At 31.2% G+C, this 21022-nt stretch overlaps 1 protein-coding gene across 1 annotated transcript in view; it reads left to right on the forward strand.

The window, feature by feature from the left end:
* Nucleotides 1-8324: 8324 nt before the first annotated feature.
* Nucleotides 8325-21022, forward strand: part of LOC134695870 (uncharacterized) — a 29728-nt gene continuing 17030 nt past the window's right edge. Inside the window, exon 1 of the mRNA XM_063557332.1 lies at nucleotides 8325-8468. The gene's annotated coding sequence lies outside the window, so the exon portion shown is untranslated. The remainder of the gene's footprint in view (nucleotides 8469-21022) is intronic.

Genomic DNA, 21022 nt, shown 5'->3' on the forward strand with positions numbered 1-21022 from the left:
AATAATTATTTATTTAATACTCCTTTTCAAAATATAACAAGGCAACTCATTTTAACCCCTAGAATGTTCGCTTTTTTGCAGCTATGTTGTATTTCTGTAGCTTTTTTAGTTATATGCTTAAACATATATTCTTATTTGTGTATCTGAAACTGAATAAAATAGCAATACTTCAGCATGATGATTTGTTTGCTCTTGGTATCTCATTTTGTTTGCAAGAAAGATGTTACAATAAAAGTGATTTTACATGATACGCCTTATTTGATAATAGAGTGTGAATTATTCACGTTCATCATTCTTTGTTGCATTAAAATTTTTTGAAAAAACATGCGTCATTGGTGAAGCAGAACCGGTAAAAGAAAAACAATATTGATGGAACAAGCTAAAGAGCATTTCATTTGTACAATATGCATGCGTCTTATGACTGCAGTCTTTTTGGTGCTATTTGTCTTTTTCCAAGATATGCAATGTGCGCCGAATTACCAGACTGCATGTATGCGATATATTCGGTGAATTTGGTACCTAATATCAAATCAAATATTGAATACTTAGGACTAAATTTGAGTCATGGCGAACACAGATAATGACGTTTTAGAAAATAATTTTGAAAGTTACATTGTACTTCAAAGTTTTGACATGTACAGTGGAGATCACGTCTAACCTCTCATCAAATCTGTCAGAATCTGTCAGTAGAATTTTTCTATAACAGTAACTGTTAATTGACACCTTTATAAGACAGTTCTAGCTAGAACAGTTCTAACCTAGAACTGATTTGGTCAGTTCTACCTAGAACTGATTCTGACAGTTCTACCCTAGAACAGTTTTAGACAATTTTACCTAGAACTGACCAAACTGTTCTACGACTACAGTTCTTCGACTTAAACACTTCTACAATTAGAACTGTATGATTTGGCCAGTTCTATACGGCCAGAATTGATTTAGTCAGTTCAATCCATAGAACAGTTTTAAGAACTCTTTGTCTAGAATATAAATAAGTCGGAAGAATATAATTATATGTTGAATTATTGACGTCATTTAGAACTATTCTATATAATCCTGACAGGTTTTGTCAGTTCTACTGCTAGAACAGTTTTAGACAGTTTTGCTGGCAGTCCATGGTTAAAACTTGTTTACTCAGTTCTGCTGACAGTTCTACGATTAAAACAGATCATTTCACCTTTATCAAGATGAAAGAGATGGTATTAAAGGCATTTTTTAATTAGTTAAATTGAAAATGGAAATGGGGAATATGTTAAAGATACAATAACCAGACCAAAGAGCAGATAACAGACGCAGCCAACCAATTGGTTTTCAACGCAGCGAGAAAATCCTGCACCCGGTAGGTAGGTCTCAGATGGTTCCTCAATAAAAATGTGTAATAATTCGGTTAAAATTGACGTCATACTAAACTCCAGAACATATCAATGAACTAAAATTAAAAACAAAACACACACAAGACTACCAACAAAGGCCAGAGGACAGGCGCAAAAGATGTAACGGACATGTTGTGTGAGATCTCAAACCTACCCCTATACCTCTAGAATTGAATGTAAAATACACATGTGTTGTGACCCCCCCCCCCCCCCTTTCCCCACTATTACATTGTGTTATAATTTAATTTTGGATAATGAAAGATGTAATGTTTTCTGATTGTGGCTGACGTTGTTTTGTTTATCAGCTCATATACATAATTTTGTCATGTGAATGCGACGTGATTAACTTTTTTTCATGGTTTACAGCGGTTTAAAATGGAATTTAGAATTAGATAATAAGAAATGACTGAAATATTTGTTTCTGTATACTTGAAATATATGATACAGATTTTGCCATGTATTATTCTCTATATATCAAATTTATAATTTCTTATATCAAATTGTAAAAAGTAAACTAGCATCGCCCTAAAAAGCTTCCGTAATATTCATATATTTGTATTCATATGTCTTTTAATTGAGTTAAACTACTAGTATTTCAATTGAGTTAAACTACTAGTATTTCAATTGAGTTAAACTACTAGTATTTCAATTGATATTTTATAGTGTGTCTTTCTATGTTGTGATGTTACACTATCATTGTTTCAGGTAAGGATGAAGGTTGATATATTGTACCTATTAAAACATTTTCGCTGCATTTGTTTGCACCTGTCCTAAATCAGAAACCTGATGTTCAATGGTTGTCGTTTGTTGATGTGGTTCATAAAAGTTTTTCCTTTCTCGTTTTTAATATAGATTAGACTGTTGGTTTTCCAGTTTAAATGGTTTTATACTAGTCATTTTGATGCCCAGTTTAGCTTGCTGTTCGGTGTGAGCCAATACTCCTTGTAGAAGACCATACTTTGACCTATACTGGTTTACTTTAACAAATAATGACTTGGATGGAGAGTTGTCTCAATGAACAAATACTACATCTAATTATATCTACGATAGAATTTTCAATAATAAAGAAAACCCATACAATATATTCAATATTTTCAGCTATAGAATATAGAACAATGATTTCAACAGGCTGAATTACAGGCTCATGTTTAGGATAATCATAAGGTTGCAGAGTTAACATGCGAGATCAAACTCCTCCTACTCTAACATGGGATAGTAATTGTTTAACAGCACAACATAAGAATAAACTAAAACTCTTTGAAAAATATCTTGACTTATAAAATCAGCACAAAGCACTCAAAAACGAAGATAAAAACTAAATATAAAACTAAAAGTACCGATCTAAAATATATACTGTTAAATAAATCATTATTCCTAAATTGACCAACATACAATATGGAGATGTGGTATGCATGCCAATGAGACAACTCTCAACCAGGACCAAATGACTAAGAGGTGAGCTACTGTACCACCTTCAACAATGAGTAAGACCCATACCGCATAGGAAACTATTTAGGGTCTCATACTGACAATTGTAAAACAATTCAAACAAGAACACATACGGCCTGATGTTTGTACTGTACATTAAACGAAAAACACAAGCACAAAAAAAAACCAACCATAAAAACCAGATACATTGTATGAGACATTTTGAAGTTTAGTATTTTGTGAAATGTTTGTATGATAGTTAATATTTCAGACAGAATTATCTCTCTTTTGACATACAATATGATGATTTAAATACTGCGTCTTTGATGTCTCATGTCTTATTCCATGGTAAATTACATACCAATAGAATTCCGCCGAATACTATCGCTTATGTTAATATAATTGTTATTATTGACATGTATATATGTGTCCTTTCAATAGGCAGCCAATTTAACGATAATAAAGAAAACAATTGACCTTTTTCTCTCTATGTGTTGACCTTGTGTGTTTTCTATTTGAATTTGCATTTTCAATTTTACTTTTTTTGTTACTTATAGCAATATAGAAAAGCATGCGCACCTATATTCTTTTAGGAATACTCATTACTGTTTATAACTAACGATTTACGATGAAAAAACCAAAAGGAGAATCAAAACTCACATAAGTCGAATTGAGACCAACAAAATGAAGGAAAAAACATGATCCAAACGACTAAAAGACAAACAACGCTTTATATATAGCTGATAAATTTACAAGGACTTCTGCGGAACCATGGGATTCGACTACGATTGCTACTGTCAGTGTAAAAGTGAAATGATGTTTTAAAATGGATTCCATTTATCACTAAACATGCTAAAATACAGAATTAAAAAAAAATCAAGATTTTTCTTTACATGCTATTTCTTCGCCGTTAGGGACGACATCAAAAGATCAATGAAGGATAAAAAAACTTAATTCAAATAGTTTGGGGGTGGGGGGGGGGGGGGGTTAAACTGCTGCAATATTTGGTTATCCGACATTGATTTTTTTACATGTATCCATATGGGCCAATCATTTTTTTCCAAATTAAGTTAAGAGGGGGAAGAAGGGGGGTCAGTGAAAAAATTATGTGAATTAAGTTTGTTATCCTTCATTGAACTTTTGATGTCGTCCCTTAAGACTAGCTTCCATCAAAGTGTCATAAAAATCCATGCATGTTGATAGTAATTACTGCTATCAAAGGTACCAGGATTATAAATTAATACGCCAGACGCGCGTTTCGTCTACATAAAACTCACCAGTGACGCTCAGATAAAAACAGTTATAATACCAAATAAGTACAAAGGCGAAGAGCATAGATGTCGCAGGCTCGACTAAATAAAAATAAATGAGAGACACTAATCCCTCCAAAAAAAAACCGGGAGTAATGTCACGTGCCCAATTTCAATATAAAGAATATGAAACATACGTGACTCCAGTCATTTTTATAAAATGCAGCTAATCGTTTAGTTACTACATGCTGGGACGAGGTGATTGGTTGATTGTTGTTTAACTTCTTACGGCAAATATATCATTGTTATACATTTTTGTACCAGAAAAGAATACAGTAAGTTGGTTTTAATGAGTGAATTAATTGTCCTTGGTGACTGGCTGGGTATAAATCAATATGTGACACTATAATAAAATAAATATTTATTATTATTATAAAGACTGCAATTTGAATGCAGGTTTTGAGATAGACTGACCTGGTGCCAATCTAATTATAATACTAGTATAACGTATTCGGAGATCAATATTTTAATTAGATTGACCTGGTGCATGATTATCAATATACAGTGGTTGATCAAGTCATTTTCATAAGGGGGCCCACTGACTCCACTAATAGGTGGTCTGCGTAGTCCAGTCATGCTTCAGGGATTCCGTGATTTTTTTTCACATAAAGGAGGGGACTGGACCCGCCTATTCAAACTTAACCGTATTGTCTTCATTATATTCGCGGTTAATATAATTGTTTTATTCTAAATGCATTTTGTTTTAAAAATTAGCATTAGTTAAGCAACCAGGGGAGTTGATATGAATATAAACAAGAATATGAAGTTCTTTTTCTATTTACCGGTTTAACCATAAATTCCCAAGAGAGCTTAGCTGCAAATAATTTTGAGGTCGCCACGCTTGCAGTCTCGACAACAAAAAACCACAACAAAACAACCAAACAATACACTGTAAATGCAGAAAACATTATTGGCATATTTTTTCTTCTTCAAAAGATTATCTATTTTAAACCCATTTAAAAAATTAGTGTCACGTAAAGTGTCAAATCTGATATGACTGACTTTTTTGTTGTTTCTATCTAGTACAGTGATTTCATTTATTTTTTACACAAGAGAACAATTATTATGATGACTTGCATAACGCATCGTGAATAGTGGTGAATTGCTGATAAATCATGTTATTATGTTATTATCGTGGTTAGTAAATCGTATCATATATGTTTTCTGTCTGCGTGAGCTGAACTATGATGTTTGTATGTATCGTCGTGTTATTTCGGTCAGTTCGGTACATTGTAAACGAAGGAAAAACAAGAAGTTTTCGCACGAACGTTGCTTCTAAAGTATAAAACTGCCTCGTTGGTCTCGAGGTAGCGTGTTCGTCTCGAGTTAGGAGGTCGTTAGTTTGAACCCCGGCCGGGTCAAACCAAACCATATAATTGATATGGGTTGCTTCTCCGCTAAGCACGCGGCATTAGAAGTAAGAGCAAAGACTGGTCGGCTCGAAATCAGAATAATGTGTTAGGGTAAGATGACATGTCTTCCTCTTGACTGTTACATGTACCTTGTGAACTAGCCTGTTTAAAATCCTGTCGGTCTAGTACAAAGTAGGGTTAATATTCATAGTGCATTATCATATTTTCGTTCTGAATATGCATATTATAAAATTTCATCATTATCATCTACTTAACAAAAATCATATTATTTACTTAGACCCCGTTTACACTGACAAAAAAGATTGCTAAGATCGATCTTTGGTCCAGTGTAAACGGGTAAGATCGATCTTCAATCGGACTTTAAAAAGTCTACTTCTAGAGGTGGTTTTAAAAAATCGATCTTATTCGAATTGATCTTTTTTTTGGTGTAAACGCTTATATCGATCTCGATCGATCTTTTTTCAGGTGTTTGTTATATTTAGATAGGAAAATAAAGGTCAGACCGGTTCTTCTTATGTTGTAGTGTAAACGCACTGGATTAAATAAGATCGATCTCGATCTTGCTTGTGCAATGTAAACGCGATCTGTTTTTAAGATCGATTCAAATAAAGATCGATTCAGTTTCGTTGCCAGTTTAAACGGGGTCTTATATTGAGCATGCACCACTGCAAATACTCTAACCACATACATGTATCCCTTTGTAGTCATTTCTAAAAAAAAATAGAATATAATTATGCATCAATTGTGTATACTAAATTTGACATGAACAAAGTATTCCGAATGTCAATATTAACTTACTTGAACACCCGGAAAACCCACATCTGTTTACTTATTTGATAAATAAATAAAACCTTTATATTAATTTCTTTTCAAATAAATGTTTAATTTTGATCAGCGAGATTCGAAGTTTTGATCAAAACGTCATATCTATAAAAATCCTTTAATTTTTCAAACGAAAATAAATTTCACATTCTTTTAAATTAAAATTCTCATTTCTCTAAGAATCTTAAACAACTCTTTGAGTGGTCCGTATTTGGCATGTTACGAGGGCAAATGTCTGTCCTTATGCAATTTACCCTCAATTTCCAGTTGCAGTCATAATTTCCAGACTTCATCTTTGGCGGCCTCTTTAAAAGACCTGTACATTATATATTTAGTCGTCATTTTAATGAATTCTCTTCTTGAACATCCACGAGATATTTGCCAATGGACATTAAACAACCAACAACTAATCAATCATTAAATCCCTGTTTGTATATAGTTACACAAATGAGAAATTAAGAATGATTAACTTTCACACAAACAATTAACATATTCATAAAACAAAAAAAAATAAAAGGACATCAATTGTTAGGACTTACAAAATGAGATTTGATAACGAGGCTGACGCGCAGCTTTGTTGTTGTTGTTGTAACTTTGATTATTGTTAAAATATATGAATAGTTCATCCTTAATCAAATGTACTTCTTGAATGATAAATAGAGAAAATAGTTACAATTAATAGTGATATCTAAAAGCGTAGGCGAAAAGACATGTCCAAACATGAGAGAGACTTTTAAATCGAGTTCATGCAGATTTGATTTTTTTAAAAGGTTTAAACTATGTTAATCGTTTTGTTAATAGGATTCCGACCGAAAAAAATAAATTTATAACTTAAGTCTTTCAAAATATGAAAAATGACACCTTTTCCTCTCATTTCAAACATTGGGAATTCATATGAAATTCATAAACAAGTAAAATCGCATACGCAGATTGCTAAAATGGAGTACTGACTGAGTCTACATCTAGCTTTTGTATAATCGCAAAGTTGACATCAAACGGTAAAGAAGGTCTATAGTAAGAAAATAGAACGTTCTTTATAAGTTTATAAGTACTTGTATTTCGCAATATTATACACCAATTTCACAAGAAGGAAAACTGTAATGATCTTTGACTTTTCTATGCCCAATGATTGCTTGTAGGTTATTGTATATCAATCTATAAAAATCAGTATAAAAAAGGCTAGAATGATTTAAAATTCACTTGGAGTTACTGAAAGCTAGTTCAGAGTAAAACAAACAAATATAATATACCATGTTTCATAGACTTGATTCAATCATTACACATTCAAGCGATGTCCCCTACAACATGAGCAATAAACCCGACCTTGTTGGTTACCTGGTCGCAGTGGCACACCTGTAATTGTCCATCTATCTCTTTATTAATATAATCAAATACAATGTGTGGATATAAAAAGTATATGTCAGTGTCAATGAAAATGATATTTCAATGGTGTACTTTTTTTTCAAATAAGATTTTATATTAGAAAACCTTAATCATGAAATCTCTATTTACAAGGTTGAACTGCTCTCAGACAAAGATAACCTTTAACCGTTTTTTACTGTTCTGTTTATATTTTTAAATTTATAATTTAGGATCTTTTGGGTTGTATGTTTTTCAACTATCATAATGTCTTTTAAATACCATCCAAACGTTTTGCTTCGATCATAACTGATGAATTATATTTCCCGACAAAAGCGTATCGCGGAAATCAGTATGTTGGGCTTCTTAAAAATAGTAATGTATGGTTGTTAAATTCATCCCCTAAGAGAACCTTTCGCTTAGTACATGATAAAGGCATACAATACAGAAAATAGGGAAAACGATCAATGGATAAGGTCTGAATAGGGTTAACATATAATTGAGAATTATATGAAAAAAGTAAAAATATGAGAAAATGGGCAAAACAATAAATAATAGAGAATAATCGGATGTTAACTATAACAACAAATAGATTGTAATTCACAAACAATAAAATAAGTAGAGTAAACTTACCTCTATTTGAGGGTACAGAAATGAAGACGCCAAACCCACCCAGACACTCCGATAAAAGTTGGTCAATATTACTTTATCGGTGCACAAATTACATGTGGGTTGACCTTCTCAGTTATATATTGTGTTCAGATAACTTTTCGGCAGTTTAAATATCGGACGAACAGCTTTCAAAGGTATGTTATCTTTAATTAACTTAAAGGCTTGAATTTTTTTAAAAGCAAACTTATTTCAGGACTTATTCGTATATACACTCTCATTAACTATGTCATATGACTTGGGTGAATTTGGAGGAGATCTTCCTCATTAAAGGTTTCATATGTTGGCTGGTATTATTACCTTCTTTTACAAAGATATGGTAGTTCAAACTTTTGTTCAGTTTCATTTTACTTATCACACCTTTTACTGAATACATGTAACCAGATACTGTAAACCAAATTTATTTTTCGCGACTTTCGCGAGAAGGAAAGTAACGCCAATACAAATCGTCGCGAATATGTAAATCTTGGATCAATTCATTATTAACTATATCAAGTTAATTAGAAAATTGCATAATTAAATAGCCGCGGCGCAAAAAAAAGTATCCGCGAAAATAATTAAGTTGAATACCAATATTCTATTTTCGATCTCTATCCTATTAATTCTGAAATTGATTTTTACCTTTACATCCAACTTTTTTTTAGTAAAACCACACTCTTTCTGCAGATTAAAAAAGGCGTATCTTAAGTTCTTATTGTTTTTGCGTCCACCATTATCTACAGGAGGAATTGCCTGCACCAAGTCGGGAATATGAAAGTTGTTTTCCGTTCGTAAATTTGATGTGTTTGACTTTTTGATTTTGACATTTTTAAAGAAGGACCTTTTCGATACGAGTTACCGTCCTCTTGGATGACTGCACCTTACCAAAACAGAAAAGAGAAATAGAATGAAAATATGGTAATCAGTTTATATTAAAATCAACAGAACAGAAGCAGAGAATGACTGTAATGCATGCACAAGCACTGTTGCGTAAACACAATGAGCAATTTAAGTTCCTTGGTAAATTGATTCCTATATTTTTCTTTTTATACGCCGGTTTTCGGTTTACTATTGACCTGAGCTCCCTTCCGATATTTGTAAATGTTAGATCTTACATTTCCGAGTTATGGTGTTTTATTCATTGTATTGTCATGTACTTTTGAAGTTGAAATTTTGGTATTGAATGTATTTTAAAGACAATTAAAGTACTTCAGACTGAAACAGATAAGTTACATGTACATGTACATATAATGTTGAAAGTCAAAATACAAGAGACGTGGAAACTTACAGGTCTAAATGATAAATATATTCTTATTATGTACTATTGTTGGCACCATAAGATCACCCTTTTTTTAGATTGTTCTGAAGTCCAATGGCCAGTTTTGGGGATTGTAGACATATATTATATAAGAAAACTGTCTCAGTCTGTGTTAAAAAAAAATAATCGCAAATATGCATATAATTTGTTGATTCGAATTCCATATGAAGGTAACAGAACTTTCGTTTGTGTAACATAGGATAGTCAATGTCAGGCTCGTACATCTTTCCTTCTTTTTCCGATTTTGACTGTGCTTTTAATTCTGACAGTCCCAACTAATAAACGGACTGTCGAACAGAGAGCAATCTCGGACTATGATATGGTGTTTTGTTTTATGCAATTCCAACTCATATCAAATACAAGTATGTCAGGTTCTGATCGCTGAATCTCAATGAAACTTGGGTCTCAACGTTTAGATTTTAATCTTCACCTTGGTTAACAATTTAAGGTTAGTTGATAATACCTATACTAAGTCAGTGTGCATCTTGAAAGGGAAAGACAGAGCTCATAAATAATGGAAAGGTAAGGTAGATGATGTAATGCAACCACAACCCTTAGATTAAACATATATTAATTTATCGTGGATTGGGAAAACAAATTTTTACAACTTATGTTTATCTTTTTCCACTTTGCGGGTACTATTGCTGCCTTGCTTTTTCGAAAGTTACAAAGGTGTATTTTATATGCAAGATATATTGCTCTCTCTTTACACGGGTCAGCAATTAACTGTCCCCTTACGACGGACATTCATCGTTTCTTAAGACCATAATAGCAAATGTGTCAAGAGAGAACCAAACATTAAGTTTCTGAAATTTTCTGCTCTGTTTAAAAAAAATAAGGTTGTTTAACTTTGTTAGATACTTATATAAATGTATAATATTTTGATAACGGAACAAGTGTGGACACAGATGAGTGTGGATAGTATGTTTGGATGTTTGACAGTGTCTTATGACAAAAGGAGATCTACGTTTTTCCTATATGTGTAGTAACTGTGTTGCACGGTGATAACCGATCTGAGCATTAGGAGTGTTATTTATTTAAATTTTTTTTATTGTTCAAGACGGGCATGGAGATGACAGTAATTACATTAGATACCAAATGATTATGATAGAATATGTTCTACATCTTTGATTTTGGATACATTTTGTAGCTAAGAGAGCATCACATAATAGGTTCATTTTTTTTTCTAAATGGGAGATGATATCTAGATTGGAGATCATGATATAAGGAGCCTGTAACTCAGTGGTTGTCGTTTATTTATGTGATATATATTAGTTTTTTGGTTTATTGTTTTTAACATAAATAAGGCCATTAGTTTTCTCGTTTGAATTGTTTTTATATTGTCATTTTGGGGGCTTTTATAGCTGACTATGCGGTATTGGCTCTGCTCATTGTTTATGGTCGTACAGTGTGACCTGTAGTTGTTAATTTCTAAGTCGATTTGGTCTCTTGTAGAGAATTGTCTCATTGGCAATCATACCATTTTTTTTGTATATATATTTGCTTACTATTTGTATGGTTCTATTTATATTACTTTGTGGTGGATCGTCAGTATAATTAGTAATTTGTTTTTGTTAAATTTTCGAATTGTTCCTCAGATTAGAATACATTTATTGGTTTTTAGTCATGACAATGTCTGGCATGATGCTTGGGGCTAAATGTGCTAGGAAGTAAACCTCTGTGCTGATTTATATCAATTCTTTGATTATATCTCCTGCAAAGCTGGTCGAAGCAAAGAAAAATTTTGACCAATATGAAAATGATTTCACCAAAAGAACCTTTGTGAGCATGCTCCAACGACTCATAACTGCTCTAAAAGTCATCTGATAGAATTTCAACTATGTCAAGCAGACATTATCAACATCTACTTAATTAGTCTTAATATGTCTAAATATCCAAAAAGTTATAGTTTTCAAAAAGTATTGCAAAATTATTCCTTTTCATTTTTTGTTTTGTTATATGGATACAAATATAAGTGATACTAGTACATGATACAATATTTGTTGTGGTATGAAAGTGTAGTTATTAACATTTACTGTAACAATGTTAATTCACACAAATTAAGAAATATACAAATGAATTGAACAGATGCTCCACAGGGCGCAGCTTTATACGACCACAGAGGCCGAACGCTGAACGGTTGGGGCTAGTATGAACACAACATTCAAGCTGGATACAGCTCTGAATTTGGATTGTGATTAAATAGTTGACACAGCTTAGGTTTCTGACAGAGAATGAATGTGGTCTAATGAACTTTTTTTTTCTTTCTTTTGAGCAATTTACCAAGTCTGTTGAATATTAATTCTTTCAAAAAAAATACTTGAAGTAATTTTCTTTTTAATTTCTGAAATCTGAAATGAGAAAAATTTATCCCCCTCTCCCCCAATTTTTGTTCACCTCACCCTTTCCCTTATTCCAACCAGATGCTCCACAGGGTGCAACTTTATATAACCACAGAGGTCGAACCCTGAACAGTTGGGGCAAGTATGGGCACAACATTTAAGCTTGATACAGCTCTGAATTTGAATTGTGATTAAATAGTTGACACAACATGATAGGTTTCTGACACAGAATGAATGTGGTCTAAGAGCTTCAACTTAAAAACTTAAATTTTAAATTGGACATTTACCTATTATGGTTCAATATCCAAAATATAAATACATGGTATCGTAGAAACCCCAAGAATTCAATTTTTGAAGAAATCAAATAATGTTTAATTTTAGACCCTTTAGACCTCAATATGAACCAATTTGATAACCAGGCCCAAATGTTAAAAATCTAAATACATGGTTAGATTCAGCATATTGAAGAACCTCATATATGCATTTTTTGTTGAAATGCAACAAAATTAATTTTTGACCCTTTGGACCTTAATGTAGACCAATTTGAAAACGGGACAATACTGTGCAATTGAATATTTCTTGCTATTGGCAATACTGTGCAATTGAAAATTTCTTGCTATTGCGCAATATTGTGCAATTAGATATTTCTTGCTATTGCGCAGTACTGTGCAATTGAAGATTTCTTGCTATTGCCACTGGCAGATCTAGAAATTTTCATAAGTGGGGGCCCACTGACTGCCTAAGAGGGGGCCTGCTCCAGTGATTCCCTTTATAATCAACCAAATTTGTTCCCAAACAGGGAGCCCCTGCCCCCCTTAAATCTGCCTCTGATTGCACAATACTGTACAATTGAAGATTTCTTGCTATTGTGCAATACTGTGCAATTGAAAACTTCTTGCTATTGCACAATGCTAAAATATTATTATTTTGGACCCTGATTTGGACCAACTTGAAAACTGGGCCCATAATTTAAAAATCTAACTGCATGTTTAGATTCAGCATATCAAAGAACCCTAAGAATTCATTTTTTGTTAAAATCAAGCTAAGATTAATTTTGGACCCTTTGAACCTTAATGTAGACCAATTTGAAAACAGGACCAAAAATTAAGAATCTGACTACACAGTTAGATTTGGCATATCAGAGAACCCCGATAGTTCATTTTTTGATGAAATCAAACAAAGTTTAATTTGGAACCCTTTTGGACCCTAATTCCTTAGGACCAAAACTCCCAAAATCAATCCAAACCTTTCTTTTGTGGACATTAACCTTGTGTTAAAATTTTATAGATTTCTATTAACTTATACTAAAGTTGTTGTGCAAAAACAAAGAAAAATGCTTATTTTGGACCTGTTTTTGGCCCCTAAATCCAAAACTGTTGGAGGGTTTCTTATCGTCGAGTTGCAAGTTGCGAGTTAAGAAATTCGAGTTGCGAGTTACAAAAGTCGAGTTGCGAGTTACAAAAGTCGAGTTGCGAGTTCAGAAAGTCGAGTTGCAAGTTACAAAAATATTGTTTACACCGAATTTTCAGGTTTGATTCACATTTGATAAACAAAACATGCATGTACCCGAGCATAGGTTTTCCCGTGATTGTGAGATTTGAAACAGATATATGTGATACTTATTTATAAGAGTCTAATATAAGTTAAGTTCTGGAAGCATTTTAAAAATGATGTATCCTTAATCTGTTAATGGACGAGATCGATCTTATTTAATCCAATGCGTTTACACTACAACATAAAAAGAACCGATATGACCATAAATTACCTTTCGTAAACAAATAATCCTAAAAATAGAATAGTAAAGGAAATTCTGCATCTCGCGCGAACTATAACACATTGCAAACTCATTGAGAAAATAGGTTGCTCATTGAAATTTCGTATGGACTTATTAATCATTATTTTGGATCATACATCACCGGTCATTAGAAAAAGATATGTGACTATCGCCTAATAACAACGGCCAATTCGTTTGAAAATGAGGATTTGCAGATAACAAAAAGAAATTATTGATTTAGAAGATAAAAAAAAATTTAGCCGAATCGTTGTTAACTTTTCGTATTCCATCCATCATTTTTAAAAACGCCCAACATGCGCTGAATTATTTTCATATCAGAATATAACAAAAGCGATCGATCTAAGCATTAAAATATTTACACTTGAAAAAAGATCGATTCAAATAAGATTGATCTTTTAAAACCTTCGATATCTGGAAGTAGACTTTTTAAGACCGATTGAAGATCGATCTTTTCCGTTTTCATTATTCCATCTATCGTTTTAAAAAAAACGTGTGCTTTGATGCCAAATATCGGTAGTAATTTCCATGCAATCGTGAGAGATATGTACTATAAAAGTGAATTATGTGCTAAAAAAGACAATGTGCTTACTTCTAATTTTTATTCCCAAATTGGAGTAAACTAAGGGGATATTTTGAATCCCAACCTTTTCAAGATTTTTATAAATGATTTTACTGGATGCATTCAATGAAACCCCAGATGCTGTTGATATAAATGCAGAATTGACTGCCTCATGTATGCAGAGTATCTTGTTATTTTTTTTCTAGTTCCAAGGCAAGTCTTTCAAAAACGACGTGATAGATTTATCCTGTACTGTAAAATGGTGTTTAGAGTTCAAAAAGTTAATATGTTTAACAAACCTGGAAAACTTTTAAAAGAATACTTGTATTGCGAAAAGATATAATAGAATGTGTTAATAATTATAAGTATCTAAGTTTAAAATGTATATTGACTTTTTAAGCATGGAAAGGGAGAGTTATACAAAAAATCTCTATAAGCAATATTCAAATTGCGAACTTCATCATCTTACAATCCAAGTAATTTTACTCTATAACATATATATAACGACTTTTTTTAGCTGAATCCAATTTTAAAATATATGAAATATATTTAAGGTTAAACAAATAGTCTTCTAACTTTATAGCTGTGCTAGGAGAGCTTGATATGTTCCCTTTATATTTTTCAGTTGTATTATCAATTATGAAATATCGGTTAAAAATTAAAAAAAAAACAATTTGAAAGATGGTTTACTATAATTTTATGATACTTTATGTGTAACAAAAACATGTTCACTGATAATATTGAATGCTTTAAATCATCCATACACATACATTATTTTTTTCAAAAAGCTGAAATATTCATAATTTGGAAGTAAAGCTTGACTTTGTTATCAAGTCAGTAAAGCGAAAACTTTGTTATAGTTTGGCAAAATTTTGGAACACAAAAAGAATAGATACAAAGAGTAGTAAATTAGATTTTTATTTTCAAATTAAAAACTTGTTTTTCTAAAGAAATGTATCTACATGAATATGTTAACAACTTTTTAATGAAGTGTCGCCATATGTAAAATTAGAAAAAGTGCCCACGATCTCAAAATAGAAAGAGACAAGATATAAAACTTTGTATATAGCAAGATACCATTATAAAGGATTTGTAAGAAATGTAGTTGAACATGAACAACATGTCATTACAAGTTGTCCAGCATGTACAAAGATGATCTGTAGGGAGATGTTTTTCAAGGAGATATTTTTCAGCATTTTTGCTAATTTTTCATATCTCTCAAAATTTGTGTTGTTATGTATATTTGAGAATGTGTCTGTACATATATATTTAGGGAACTACATTTGTATATTATTACAAGTCTAGATGTTAAACGAAATGTAATGAATATATGTTACTTAACAATGATTATTGTAATGATTTTATAGTTCAGGTCTTGAATTAAAAGTATGTGACTTATTTAGAATAATATTTCGTTTCAACGTATAATTATGGCAGTGGCTGTTTTGTCGACTCCCTTCGGGGCTATTTTACCAGCTCCAGCAGAATAGTTTTGTAAGATAATAAATAAGATAAAGAAAGATGATAATGGAAATTTTCTTGGTGTAGATATTTCAATTGAAGGTAAAAATATAACACTTGTTAATTTATATGGACCAAATAATGACTCACCATCTTTTTATAATAAAGTTAATGAAATAATAGAAAACTTTAATTACCAACAAGTTATTCTGACAGGGGATTTTAACTTAGTTCAAAATCAGGCATTAGATACATACAACTATCTTAATATAAATAATCCAAGAGCAAGAGAAAAAATCTTTGAACTTATTGAAACTTATGATCTAATTGATCCCTTTCGAGAATACTACCCAGACAAGAAACGATTTACATGGAGAAAAACTCATCCTCTGAAGCAAGCTAGGCTTGACTTTTTTCTTATATCTCGAAGTTTCTATCAAAATGTAAAAGAAGTAGAAATTCAACACAGCTATAGATCTGACCATTCACCTATAGTTCTACACTTTAAAATAAGTGATTTCAACATTGGGAAGGGTTTGTGGAAGTTTAATAATAGTTTATTGTACGATATGGAATATGTTAAATCTGTTAAAGAAAAAATAAAACAAGTAAAAGATCAATATGCAACTTTAGTATACAATAGAGACTCACTGGACCAGATTGATTGCTTAGATATTCAATTTACAATAAATGATCAGCTGTTCTTAGAAACATTAATGACAGAAATTAGGGGTAAAACAATTTCCTTTGCATCATATAAAAAGAAAGAAAAAAATAAATTGGAAAATGCTTTAATACATGAAATTCAAAAATTAGAAGAAAATATACAAACCACAGAAGCTCTTGAAGATCTCAACCAAAAGAAATCTGAATTACAAATTTTAAGACAAGAAAAAATGCGTGGTCACTATGTTCGCTCAAAAATGCAATGGGTAGAAGAAGGAGAAAGATCCTCAAAATATTTTCTCAACTTAGAAACTAAGAACTTTGTTAATAAAACAATTCCAAAACTAGTCAATAATGAAGGCTGTTTAATAAACAAACAAGAACATATTTTATTGGAAGCTAAAAACTTCTATAAAAATTTATATTCAAAGAAAGATACAATAAATAGTGTTGATCTCAATAAGGAAATTCCATTTTTAGACGTTCCCAAGTTAACAAATGAAATAAGGGATACCCTTGAGGGAAAAATCTCCTATTCAGAATTAACATCTGCTATTAAAAGAATGAAAAGTAACAAAAGCCCAGGATCTGATGGATACACCAGTGAGTTTTTTAAATTCTTTTGGATAGATTTAGGTAAATTTGTTCTTAGATCAATCAACTATGGGTATAATATGGGTGAAATGTCAGTATCCCAAAAAAGAGGGATAATTACTTGTATACCAAAGGGAGATAAACCAAGACAATATATGAAAAACTGGCGACCAATAAGTCTTTTAAACACAATATATAAACTAGGGTCTAGCTGTATCGCAGAGCGTTTGAAGTCTATTTTATCACTTCTCATAAATAATGATCAAACAGGGTTCATTCCTGGTAGATATATTGGTGAAAATACTAGACTAATTTATGATATTTTATTGTATACAGAAGAACATGATATACCTGGTATTCTCCTCCTTATTGATTTTGAAAAGGCGTTTGATTCAATTTCTTGGAGTTTTATTGAAAGTGTATTAGACTTTTTTAATTTTGGGCCTTCTATTAAACATTGGATCACTACTTTTTATACTAAGATTCAATCTGCAGTAACTCAAAATTGCCATCTCTCAGATTTTTTTGAGATTCAGAGGGGCTGCCGACAAGGGGATCCCCTATCACCTTATATATTTTTACTATGTGCAGAAATACTGGGTATACTTATACGAAATAATGACAAGGTTAAAGGAATCACTATAGATGACTCAGAATATCTCATATCACAATATGCAGATGATACCTCTCTTATACTTGATGGATCACCTGAATCTTTGGATGCATCTCTCCGTACTCTAGATAAATATGCAGATTTATCAGGTCTCAATATAAACTTAGACAAGACCAAGGTTGTTTGGATTGGGAAGAAAAGGTTTAGCCAAGAAACTATGTGTGTCAAGTGGGGATTGGAATGGGGTTCCAGCAGATTTACACTTCTTGGGATAAATTTCTCAGTGGATATTAGTGAAATTGAAAATTTAAACTATAACCCAAGGTTAAAAGAAATTGAAAACATTATAAAAACTTGGACTAATCAAATACTCTCACCAATTGGAAAAAATACAGTGATTAAAACACTTATATTATCAAAATTAAACCATCTATTCCTATCCATACCTAGTCCAAATAGCACAAAGCTGAAACATTTTACTGAAAAAATATTTTCCTTTATTTGGGATAACAAACCAGATAAAGTCAATAGAGACACCTTATCCAAACCGCACTGTTTAGGAGGACTAAAAATGATAAATATTGAAAACTATATAAAAGGTCTTAAATTAACCTGGATAAGAAGAATTAATAGAAATAATTCAAAACTAGTAAAACTATTCCTCTTTTCAGAAAATTTGAATTTTTTGGAAATGCAATTTCTTGGTCCTTATAAAAAGTTGAATAATCCATTTTGGAAAGAAGTATTTGACGCTTGGCAAGATCTACAAAATGTACAAAATAACTGTCAAATTAAAACATGCCCTTTATGGAAGAATGATAGAATAAAGATTGGTAACAATCCAGTACTATATAAAGATTGGACAAAAAAAGGGGTTTGGCTGATCAATGACTTGTTACAGGAAGATGGAAATTTTATGACTTTTGATCACTTTAATAAGGTATACAATATTAAAACTAATTTTCTCACATATCAAGGCCTAATTTCGTCAATCAAAAAGTATTTAAAAGAATATCAAATATGTCCAAATGACTTAAAGAGAGAAAACGGTCCTGTTTTGCCCTCAGTGTTAAAGGTTTTTTTTAAATCCCAGAAAGGTTCAAAAGATATGTATAACATTTTGAATGGTAACAAATCAAATCCTAAACAAAAATGTGAACAAAAATGGTCATTAATTCTCAATGCAAACTTCAATTGGAAAAATATTCATGTACTGCCCTTTCATATAACAAAAAATTCAAAATTGCAGTGGTTTCAATACAGAATAATACATCGAATCTTAGGCACAAATGAACTCCTCCTTAAAATAAAAATTAAAGATACAAATATTTGCAGTTTTGGGTGCGGAGGGGTCGAAACAATAGAACATATATTCTGGACGTGCCCATATATATCAAAATTATGGGAAGACCTTAACTTCTGGATATTTGAGAAGACAGAAATAGAACTAACTTTAAATATTGATTTGGTTTTATTTGGTATTTTAACAAAAACAGATAAAAATGATATAAGAAACATAATACTTCTGCTAACAAAATTCTACATCTATAGAAGCAAATTAGCTATGGAACAAACCAATATAATAGCACTTAAAAATTATTTGAAGGAAAACTTATTGATAGAAAAAAATATATTCTATAAAAATAAATTACTTAGTAGGGCAGAAAACTGCTGGAACCCCTGGACTCCTTTACTATCATAAAAAAAAACAACAAAAAAAAACAAATAGACTTCACATATAGTGTATATATTTCATATCCAAACAGCCTCTGTCTTAAAATCATTATCTGCAATGTATCAAACTATTTTTTAGTGTATATAACTATTATGCATACAAATGTGTGTAACCTATTATGTTCATGTGCAAATAAGGAAAAGAGAAATTTAATATAGAAAACAGTATATATATTTTTCAAAACCTGTGCATTTGTTATACAAATAATTGTATTTGAAAATCTCATTAGTAAACTTCGTTCTGTTTATTTTTCTTTTTTTTTTTTTCTTTCAAATATTGAAAATTGAATGTATAATACTAACAAATACTAACAACTGTATAAATATGATATTTACTAATGTTAACGAGGCCGGGATAAGGTACCGGTACTTGATGTTTTAAACTAACAAATGTACAGATTTCATTAAAATATGATAAATTTAAAAAAAAAAAAAAAAATTATGTTCTCTCTATTCAAATTGCTACCCAAGCTCCTTAAAAATACTTCATTTTATTGAAATGAAAATTCAATGACTTTCTATCAAAGAATCTTATTCATATTCTGAGATTTTTTTTTAAAAAGCAGAAAGATCATTTTGTCTATTTGACTTGGAGATTTCACAATTGTATGACATTATTTTTTATCTTTCAATTTAAATATGACTGTATGCTAAACTTTTTCTATTTTCTTGTTAAATTATATACTTTCCTGATGCACAAATCAGTCTTAATTTATGTATAATTGCACTTCAAGTATTCAATTATTCCTATGCATATTTATTATAATGATTTGGCCTTGTATGTATGTTTCTTTTTTCATCTACTAGTAAATTACATCCGAAATAAATGACAGACGGACATATATACAAAACTTAAATGAATAATTGAAATCAAGATATTTACGTTGTAACATAGGAAGAAAAATTATAAAAAAAATGTGTGGCGCTAATACGCTTCCGTACTAATCTACACCAGAAGAGAAACTTGCAATAAAATTATACAAGTAGCATGTTAAAGACGAAAAGAAAACGGTCGCTATCATATTGCTTATTGCTTTACAATAAGAGCATCAAATGATGAAATGGTACATAAAACCTTAAATAGCTAATGTTGGGAGAGAACAAAAATCCTACATTAGAAACACAAAGATATTCCTAAATCTGTGAAAATTGCGTGATCCTAACACGTGTGTGTATATGTCCTCAACCTGCATAAAATATAGGAATAAACTATTCATTCGATCGTTACACGAAATCTCTAAACGTACTTCACCAAACGGAAAACCCCAAAACAGACTTAAAGTTCTAACAACCGAAATTTAATTTCAGTCTGTCTATGTCAATCTCTTACACATTCCCCATGTTAATAATCCCACAATTACATTTGGTTTGGTCAACAAGCTATAAAGAATATTAACCGTATTTTACGAAAAATCGTTTGAAAGTGCATTCACCTGCACAATCGTAATAAATTACACTGTATCATAAATATATGCAAATCTGACTTTTGAAATATTCTAAAATCAATAAATATCATGTAAATAAGTAAACACATGTTACCATGCTTTACGTGGATATAAATATGTTATTTACAAAAAAAACATTCTGAATGAAATAAGAAACCTATCCATATGGTAACGAATTGAACTTT

The sequence above is a fragment of the Mytilus trossulus genome, chromosome 14, assembly GCF_036588685.1.
Source record: "Mytilus trossulus isolate FHL-02 chromosome 14, PNRI_Mtr1.1.1.hap1, whole genome shotgun sequence".
Lineage (NCBI taxonomy): Eukaryota > Metazoa > Mollusca > Bivalvia > Mytilida > Mytilidae > Mytilus > Mytilus trossulus.